Here is a 9,261-nt window from a genome sequence, read left to right as displayed (position 1 = left end):
AAAAAAAAAAAAAAAAAAAAAAAAAAAAAAAAAAAAAAAAAAAAAGCTGTATTCACTGTGAGTTGCCGTCTTCATTCAAAAAAATGCTGAGCACACCAAAAGCCAGCAAAGTTCTTGTTTTTGCAACTCAGTGAAGCCTGCTTTCTTTTTCATGAGCACCAAATGACTGCATGCATGCCAACCACGGAAATTAGGATTTGGTTTTGGTTGGCAAAAACGATCATTGACCTGAATCAAATGTCAGTTTTACTCTAGGGGCAAGAATTTTGTGATTGAAGAATACTGTTCAGGGGTAGGTTCTGCCCATTAGTTTCCCAGGGAGCTGGGCACAGTGGGTTGGAGCAAATAGAAAGAGGGAGGCTTGAATGGGACTAAAGGGGACACAGTTTTGGGACACACCACATGGGAGATGGAGAACACAGCTTGGAGAGATCTTCTGGATGCAACCACCACAAAGGAGGAGAACTCACAAGTAATCCTGCTGCCGCCACCCCTAGCCTAACACCAAGGCAGGGGAAGGCCGAGAGACACTGGATTGATAGCATTTATTTAATGTGAAAAATGTTGGAGGGTCTTAGTGGACCACAAGTTCATAAAGTTGGTGATCCTTCAAGACAAAGAGGTCAAGGGTCCAAAAACTTAACGTTTTAATCCAAAGTTATAAAACTTGGGCAAAGCCATGGCTCAAACTCAGACTTTCTTTCTGTAAAGTCCATGCTCATTCCTTTATACTGTAGGTTCCCAGACCTGGAGAATCGAAAATACGTGTAGATTCTCAGGCCCCATTCCTGACCTCCTGAATCAGAAAATTCACAAGGGTAGCTTAGGAATCAATATTTTTGCTTTGGAATGCATCAAAAGGGCACAATGTTGGGATTAGCACCTAAATAATCAGGGAATGGGCGGAGTACATGGGGCCCAGTGGAAACTAGAGTGGCCATTAGTTGATAATGGCCAAAACTGAGTGATGAGAACATCAGGTTAATTTCACTATTTTCTCTACTTAATAGGCATTGTGGGAGGGACTGAGTAAAGTGTCTCTAAAAGGGACATAAATGTTATCTTTTTCCCAGTCAGCAGAGCTGTAGCCATCAAGCATTATGCAATGTGGGAAGCAAAGTGCTGGAAGAATCTTGAAAAGCTGAATCTCCCCACTGCATGCTGGTATCATCACCATAACCACTCTCTTCAAGAGGATCATCTGTTTGGGGCAGGATTTGCTCTTCTCCTGGGCTTATACTAAAGAACCAGCAGAGGGGAACACACAAGAAAGTTTGGCACACTGGATGTTTTCTCAGGCTCAGCACAACCAGCTCCACCTGCTCAACATCACACGAAGAGAGTCAACACTGCAGCACCAGACACAGGCAGGGGCCAGCCACCCTGGTGTTGGCAAACAGCCCACCCAGGAGACAGAACTCCCGGTCAGCCTGGCAGTTCACATCATGTGCGGGACAGTGGGTAGCAGCGGCAGCAGAGCGCACGAACACGCTGGCTTTGGGGAGATGCAGACCTAGCACCAAGTCTGGTTTGGTCATTGCTGTGGGCAGGTTGTCAAATCTCTGGGATCCTCCGTTTTCTTATCTGTAAAATGAAAATGATAATACAGTCGAGCATCCCTACTCTGGAAATCCAAATCCAAAATGCTCCAAAATCCAAAACTTTTTGAGCATCAACATAACACCACCAGTGGAAAATTCCAACCTGGCTTCATGCGACAGGTTACAGTCACAACTTTGTTTCATGCACTAAAGTATTTAACATATTACATAAAATCACTTTTGGGCTGTGTGCTGCATATGAGGTGTATACGAAACATAAATGAATTTCATGTTTAGACTTCAGTCCCATCCCCAAGATATCTCATTATGTATATGCAAATATTCCAAAATCTGAAAAAAATCCAAACCACTTGTGGACCCAAGCATGTCAGACAAGGGATATTCCACCTGTAATACTGCTGGGGTCCTGGTTTGGGAGGGTTTCTGGAGGTGGTGCGTGGGAAGCATTTAGCAGAGGGTCTCATGCATGAGGAGTGGGAGTTATTCTTCTTATGGAATCTGCTCTCTGGCTCTCCAGCCTCCTTGGAGCGGAGGCTGCCCAGTCTCTGCCTGCAGCCCCATCTTCCACTTCAATGTGCTCCAGCTTCAGTGCGCTCCAGTGGACTCTGGGGCCCAGAGCTGCATCTCTTTGCCTGAAGCCTTTCTCCGTAGCTACAGAAGGTCATTCTGCCCCCAGGCAAGGCAGTTCAGGAGGAGAATTAATGACAGAAGCAGTCTTTGAATCCTGCATGGTAACACTGAAGCCTCTTCCACCCACAAGGTGTGTGTTTTCTGCAGGCTCCCAGCTCCCTGTGGCATTAGGCTCCCATTACCCACAGCCATGGCTGCTGTGATAACACACCCTGTGATGATCACATCCCCTTTCCTGTCTCATTTCATACTCTCCTAATGATGTTTTCCTTCACCTCCCAAAGAAGCAGCATGTGCTTGAGCCCTTTCCCAGGGATCGCTTCTGGGGGTAACTCAAACTAAGGCACTGCTCCCTACCCTCCACATTCTTCTGAGTTCTTCAATATCTCAGGCTCCTCACTCAAGCTGACGTCAGATCTCATGTCTCCCTCCTCCTGTCCTTTTGGTGGTGGCCGCTGTGTGCCATGGCCAGATATCCAGTGGAGGCCCCTCATCACAGCTGTGGCAGATGTGAACTGCGTGCCCCTGCCTTAGGTGCAGCCTGAGTGGGGTCCCACCCCACAGTCTAAAAAGCCTCTGAGGTGCTCCCCTGCATTCCTGCAGGTAGGCTGTGTTTCTTGAAGAAATGCAGAATGTGCTTCTTTCCCTCAGCTCTGTCATCTGGATCCTAAAGCAGCCCACAAAGCAGTCACTTGGCCCATCCCAGAGCAGCCCTACAGTCTCCTGCGGCGCCAGCTGGCTCAACAACACATCCTTATTTGCCCCATCCACCTCCCAAATAAATCACTGTGCTCAAATCGTTGCCTTGGGATCTGCTTTGGGGGCCCCCCAAACTGAGACAGCTGGTGTTTGAAGCAGTCTTGGTAGCAGAGTTTCGTAGGATTCTGCGCTTGGATCCTTTCCTGCTCAGAGGGCAACAAGGCCCCAGTTCTTGGTGGTAAGTGGGTGGTGATGACCCCTTGGCATACATCGTAACTGTTAAGAATGTCTTCACTTGGTGAATAAGCTACTGCAGCTCCACCCAGTAAGCAGCCGGCATGCCAGGGTGGATGCAGGTCTTTGGTATACTGCTCTCTGACGCTGTGGCTAGGAGTTCCCACCTACCACATTTCTGCCCTGCCAGTGGCTCCCAGTTAGGCTCTGGTCGGGGGTGGGCAATGGGAAGCTGGAGGAAAACTGGAGGCTAGACAAGAAAGAAGGCACATGCTCCTTCTCGCTTCCTCCCTTTGTCTGGTGTCAGGCTCATCCCAGCAATGATACACCACCTTTGCAGTTACAACACTTGGTTCCAGCAGCAACAATTGGTTCCAGTTAATGGCTTTGCCCAAACCAGCTTCATGGCACCCCTCAGGGATACAAGCACAGTTAGCTGGTGCCCTCTACTTAGACAAAACTCTTTCCTGTGTGCCCCCCCCCCCACCAGTACTGGGGTGATAGCTGCTTCCTGCCATTACCACCTCTGTGATACCTCAGTGAGGGTGGCCAGCAGTCCTGGTCTGCCTGAGACTAAAGTTTTTCCCAGAGCACAGTGCTTTAAGTGCTAAAACTAGAACAGTCCTGGGCAAACTGGGATGATTGTTCACCCTATCTCAATGTGCCCATTTAGACCTGTCCTCAATTCTTAGTATTAAATTCTCTCTGTAAAAATAACTGATGTATTTTAAAACTCCTGGCTGGAGCCTGGGTGATACAGGAAGAAGTGCAGGTGCTAGAGGATGCACCAGCTTGTGCAATAATATCACTAGCATTTGAGAGCTATGGTGGTGACAGTATATACAAGTGCGGTGGAGATGACTGGGGATTGTTAGGTGCATCAATGCCCTGAAGGGGGAAAATAGCCCAGCCTGAGTCAGCTAACAATCAAAGAAAGCACAAAATTAGAAGCCAGAAAACCTCTATGGCAGCATGTAACACCTAGAGCTCTGCCTAATGCACTGCCAAGAAAGTGCCTTAGAGCTTGCAAACAATGATGACCTCCTGTTAATGCCAGAACTGCCTTGGCAGCAGAAAGGGTAGAATGTCTAGCAAGGTAGGCATACAAAAATAGATTTATTATGTAAGACCAGAGAATCTACCAATTAACCAGGCTCTGTAACTGTATGGCACAGCCTGCCGAAAATTAAGCTTATGATCTGATAAAAGAATAGCAAAGTTTGAATTTATGGCTCCAGCAAATGTTCTATGCCAAAGTCAAGCAGTTGATAAGGAGGAGGGGACCTGAGGACCCGAAATGAGGACTTTCAGGTAGATGTGCTTCAGAACCGTCAATCCTCAGATTCCCTGGAACTCTCTGGGCTTGCAGAAGTGGCCCACTTCCCTTGTAGAGAGAAAAGCCTTCCCTTACCCCAAGACCACACAAAGTCCTCACTCAAGGCAGAAGCTTTCTGAGATGATGAGTGCCCTTCTCAAGATTTCCTCCATCAGCCCTCACAGCTTCTAGACCAGGGGTCAGCAGACTTCTTTTGTAAAGAGACAGCAAAAAATTTAAGCTTTGTGGTTTGTACAGTGCTTGCCATAATGATTCAACTCTTCTAGTGTATCACAAAGGCAGCATAGACAATATGTAAAGGAATGGGTCTTTCAATAAAACTTTATTTACAAAAACACAATATTTGACACATGGGCCATAGTTTGCCAATCCCTGTTTAGGCCAATAATTGGTACATACCTCAGAATGTTAGATGAGAGAAGTACTGTCATTGTTTCAGAAAGGGATGTAGCATCTAGCTAATATGTACCAACATGACCCTGGAAGACATGTTTGGGGCTGCATTTTGAGTATGCTGGACTGAAGGAGAGTTTATGGATGTGTGGGCTATCTCCTGTGGCTCAGGATGCAGTATCCTGGCAAGAACACCTAAAACCAGTTCTGATGCACTGCCAAGATAGTGTCTTACAGCTTGCAAGCAATAATGACCTCTTGTTAATGCCAGAACTGCCTTGGCAGCAGAAAGGGTAGAATGTCTAGCGAGGTAGGCATACAAAAATAGATTATGTAAGACCAGAGAATCTGCCAATTAACCAGGCTCTGGGAGAGCCCAGAGGGTTTGCTCTCCATTAGCAATATAAGGAATATGTCAGTTAGGGGGCCATCAACATTGTTGAGAAACTTCTGGTGATTGACCTTTCTAGGCTGCTATGGGTCTGGGCTCCCCTCTTAGTGTCATTGGGTATGATGGGATTCAAGAACAGCACAGCACAGTTGGCAGCACTTACCCATCAAAGGCAAGGTAGACAAATGATTGTAACAGCAGCAAAGTTAGAAGGACAATCTGGGCTCTTATCTGCAGGAATCAGGGAGTAGCAACTAATAGACTGTGGTGTTCCCAGCAGTGAGACTGGAACATATTGTTTGAGCTATGTAACTAAAGATCAAAAGCTGATGAGCAGAAGACTGATGTCAGCTTTTGCAATGAAAAATCTTGATCCTTTGCCCAGTTTCCAGACCTAAGCCACTTGTTAGACCCAGAGGCTGTATTGAAAGGGAGGCTGGGTACCCCTGAGAAATGACCTTGTATTGCCACATTAAGCATACACAGTAGTGATACCCCCTATCTATTACCAAAAAGATCTATGGGCATTTCTCCTGAGGACTCAGATCTTTGAAGAGCTGTGTACACAAGATCTGAGCTGAAGCTGATACCATGGGACCAGTGCCATCACAACACCCTCTGTTGATGTGAGGAAAGTCCTGGCTTCAAATCTGTCTCCTAGTGAGGCCAATGGACCTATGGCCTAGCTGCTATTCATTTTCCTGGTCTCTGAGTTCATAATCAAAATAGACATACTTAACAGTGGGAGAACCTGTTACAAAATAAGAGCCATGATGGAAATGCCTAGTGGATGTTCTAAAAAATTCCTCACCCCAGCCAAGATAGAAAATGAGAAATACTGTCTCTTTCTGGATTAAAATGCCACCCTCCAAGGCTCAAGGAAGGCAGACATTATGATGGTCCCCATCATATCCCTAAATAATTTACTAGTCCCATCACGCAAAAATGAGATGGCGCATTGCAGATGAAGATGGACTACTGACAAATTAACCAAGTGGTAGCCACAATTATGAATGCTGGAATAGATCAACACAACATCTATCACTAAGTATAATAATCTGCCAGATGCATTCATTCTCTCTCTCTCTCTCTCTCTCTCTGAGATAAGAGTGTCACTCTGTAGCCCAGGCTGAAGTGCACTAGCATGATCTTGGCTCACTGCAACCTCTGCCTCCTGGATTCAAGCAATTCTCGTACCTCAGCCACCAGAGTAGCTGGGATTACAGGCACGTGCCACCATGTCTGGCTGATTTTTGTATTTTTAATAGAGACGGGGTTTCATCATGTTGGCCAGATTGGTCTCGAACTCCTGACCTCAGATGATCTACCCACCTCGACCTCCCAACGTGCTGGGATTACAGGCATGAGACACCAGGCCCAGCCATGGCAGATGCATTTCTTAAATTTCTATTAGGGGAGAGGATCAGAAGCAACTTGCCTTTACTAGGAATAGAAAATAACATACATTCACAGCATTGGCCTAGAGCTCTGTGAATTTCCTACTGTTTGTCAAAGTATAATTCAAAGGAGTTTGGTCGTCTAGATATTCTGCAGAACATTCTGTTAGTCCACCATATTGAGGACATCATGGTAAGCAAACCCAGTTAACAGGAAATCTAAGTATTCTGAATACCCTGGTAGGATTTATACGCATCAGAGCATAGGAGATACACTCAAAAATCTTCAGAGACCTGCTACTGTGGCAGTTGTTAGAGGTCCAGTGATTTGGGGGCATTTCAGGATAGCCCCTCCAAGCTGTAAGACAAAGGCATAACACTTATTAGAACACTTCAGATTTTGAAGATAGCATATACCACACTGAGAAATACTATTCCAACTCATTTACTGGTTTCCAGTTTTGAATGGAACCCAGAGAATCTAAAAGCTTTCCTTCCTCAGTGAATTGACACTTCTATCATCATGTAATGTTACTCTTGATCCCTCATATTAATTCTTTGTTCCAGAGTCTACTTTGTCTGATACTAACAAAGTTACTCCAATATTCTTTTGATTGGTGATTTCAGAATATATCATTTTCCATGCTTTTACTTTTAAATTTTTTCTTTATATTAAAAGTATATTTCTTGTGAACAGCATAGTTTTTAAAAAAAATTCAGTATGACAATCTCTGCCTTTTAATTTGGGTGTTTAGACCATTTACATGTGATATAAGTATGATATGGTTTGTATCAGTACAAATATTTAAAATGGTAGATTTAAATCTACCACTTTGCTAGTTGTTTTCTATTAAACTCACATGTTTTTCATGGCCTTTTTCTTCTTTTTCTACCTGCTTTTCAGATTGAGCATTCTATGTTTTCATTTTAGCTCTATACTCAGTTTATTAATTATACTATTCTTTTTATTTTTAGTTACTTTAGAGTTTACTGTGTACATATTTGATTTATCACAGTCTAACTTCAAATATTATGCCATTTCATAGAACTTTCATTTCAAGAACTTTACAAAGTATACTCCCATATGTTTTATTGTTGTTGTCTTAAACTCTAGAGTAGAGTACTTTGTGAGCCTTTTTGCTTTAGGCCAGTGATAGGCACACTGATTTGTGATTGCGCCAATTACAGCCTATCACTGGTTATTGTAAATAAAGTTTTATTGGAATATAGCCATTTGTTTACATGGCAGCCTTCAGGCTACAATGGCAGAGTTGAATGGTTGCACTGGAGACCACGGGCCCACGAGGCCCACAAAGCCTAAGATATCTGCTATGTGGTCCTCTGTAGAAAGTTTATTAATCCCTGCAAATAGTCAACTATTTTTAAGGTAATTAATAATAGGCAAAAATGACCTTTATATTCACCATTTCTGAAGTTCATGTCTTTGTGTAGATCTAAGTTTCTGACTGGCATCATACTCCTGTCTGAAAAACTTCCTTTAATATTTCTTACAGGCCAGGCGCGGTGGCTCACGCCTGTAATCCCAGCACTTTGAGAGGCCGAGACGGGTGGATCACGAGGTCAGGAAATCGAGACCACCCTGGCTAACATGGTGAAACCCCGTCTGTACTAAAAATACAAAAAATTAGCTGGGTGCGGTGGCGGGCACCTGTAGTCCCAGCTACACGGGAGGCTGAGGCAGGAGAATGGCGTGAACCCAGGAAGTGGAGCTTGCAGTGAGCCAAGATTACGCCACTGCACTCCAGCCTGGGTGACAGAGTGAAACTCTGTCTCAAAAAATATATATATATATATATATATTTATATTTATATATATATATATCTTACAGATGAGGGCTGCCAACAATGAGTTCTCTAAGCATTTATTTGCCTGAAAAAGTCTTTATTTCACCTCCATTTAAAAATGTATATTTGTTAGGTGTGGAAATCTCTACTAACAGAAAATGTCTACCAAGACTTTAAAAGTCTTCCCTTGACTTCTGGCTTCCACTGTTTCTGGCCTCTTCCAATCAAGTGGCATTTTAGCTGACTTTGCCTTACCTGCTTGTAAGGTGTCTGTGCTGGTCTCCCCTGCTCTGACACTGATGAGCCTGACTTCATGCTTCCTGTCTTTGGAGGGGCTTGTCCTTCTTCGGAATTCTAGTTGCTTAGTTGCCCTGTGATGTCAGTCCTCTGATGAGTTCAAGGAACGTTCTTATTTTCTATTTTGTCGTATTCTTATTGTTAGGATACAGGTGATACACTTTCTAACTCTCTACATAGACATGGAAATCAATCTAAGATTTTTAACAAAATAATTTAAGGCAGTGTTAAAGAGTTTGGTCCCAATACAAACTGAGTTATTTAACTCATTCAAACATTTAAAATAGGATTTATAAATTTAATATATTTTATTTTCTTGTTTAGTTACTTCAATTACCTGATGGCTAAACCAAACCTTTCCAGATTTCTTAGGTAATTTTCATAAAGTTAATGGATTACAATTATAAACAATGAATCCAGGTCTTTCTGAATGTTCCCATATTGTTTATAAACTTAGATAATTTCAAATTAAAAATCATGGTTTAAATCACTTAATTTTAATATGAACCACAAAGT

The 9,261-nt window shown here is 43.5% G+C and overlaps 1 long non-coding RNA gene across 1 annotated transcript; it reads right to left on the bottom strand.

The window, feature by feature from the left end:
- Positions 1 to 1,273: 1,273 nt before the first annotated feature.
- Positions 1,274 to 8,774, bottom strand: LOC111526191. The gene is made up of 3 exons (XR_002726287.1): positions 8,704 to 8,774; positions 1,950 to 2,228; positions 1,274 to 1,584 (listed from the first exon to the last, which is right to left on the bottom strand). It is a non-coding gene; the product is annotated as an uncharacterized LOC111526191 (long non-coding RNA).
- Between the last annotated feature and the right edge of the window lie 487 nt (positions 8,775 to 9,261).

Source organism: Piliocolobus tephrosceles, chromosome 1 (genome assembly GCF_002776525.5).
Source record: "Piliocolobus tephrosceles isolate RC106 chromosome 1, ASM277652v3, whole genome shotgun sequence".
Lineage (NCBI taxonomy): Eukaryota > Metazoa > Chordata > Mammalia > Primates > Cercopithecidae > Piliocolobus > Piliocolobus tephrosceles.
This window is presented reverse-complemented; position numbering and strand designations above follow the sequence as displayed.